The sequence below is a fragment of the Palaemon carinicauda genome, chromosome 29 (assembly GCF_036898095.1).
Source record: "Palaemon carinicauda isolate YSFRI2023 chromosome 29, ASM3689809v2, whole genome shotgun sequence".
Taxonomy (NCBI): Eukaryota; Metazoa; Arthropoda; class Malacostraca; order Decapoda; family Palaemonidae; genus Palaemon; species Palaemon carinicauda.
Genome location: NC_090753.1, coordinates 77,797,967 through 77,799,012, shown reverse-complemented (window position 1 = coordinate 77,799,012; position 1,046 = coordinate 77,797,967).

Genomic DNA, 1,046 nt, shown 5'->3' with positions numbered 1-1,046 from the left:
TAAAATGAAATACATTCCTTCCCAATATATTTGCCTCACATTGTCCTTCCACAATTCTGCCTAACATTCCTTATTCCACTTGTCCTAACCTCCCCACATACTTTTCCTACATTACAACCCCTTCTCGGGGCCTTGAACATCCTAGAAAATGGTACCTGCAAATCACAATTGCCACAGCTTCTACTCATTCTCTGAAATTCACACACTTTTGCCATATGGCCTAGCTTTTTATAGTTGTAGCATCTAATCTGCCTTGCTTGCATTCGTACACCCATTCACACGGTGCCCTTCTCCCCACAACTAAAAAAAAAAAAACTCCAATTTCTTTTATTCTCTCTGTGACACATTTTCTCCTCAGCTATTTTCAGGCGACCTTTCATCCTATCTTCTATCCCTCTCATCAGTATCCTCAGTTCTTCATTTCCTTTCCTCAAATGTTCATTCTCACATTCTCTCCTACTCTGATCTTCTCTGAAAGCCTTCAATTCTTCTTTCATACTGCTTTACTTCCTTCACACTTCCAAACAGATCTTACCTCACCCGCTATACTTTCTGGTCCAAATGACTCAAAAGCCTCTGAAAGTAATACCCAAAAAGTAAAAAAAAGATAATGCCTTAATGAGGAAGGCCTCAATTTAGATGTCAAATAGGTCATGGAGTTTGGTGTACTATAGACCAGAATAAAACACTTCTACCGTTTTTATTTTTTAAAGATATTTACACACATACATACACTCACATGTATTCTATTATTATAGCCCTCAATTTTACCTTCAATGATAGTTTAAACTGACCTCAATACTATTTTATAGATAAGTTATTACACCAATATTCTACAGTAAAAATATTAAAAAAAAAACACATTTGTGTAAGATAAGCAAAACACAGTACTTCCTAAAACGGACACCAATACAACTAAGCCTTAAATATTGTGGATTAGGATACAATTAAAGGTAATACAAAATGCTATACATAAACATTTATATAATATTAAGCAAAAGATATCAAATTGAACTCACTGGCTAGGGCACCAGCCACCTGTCAAG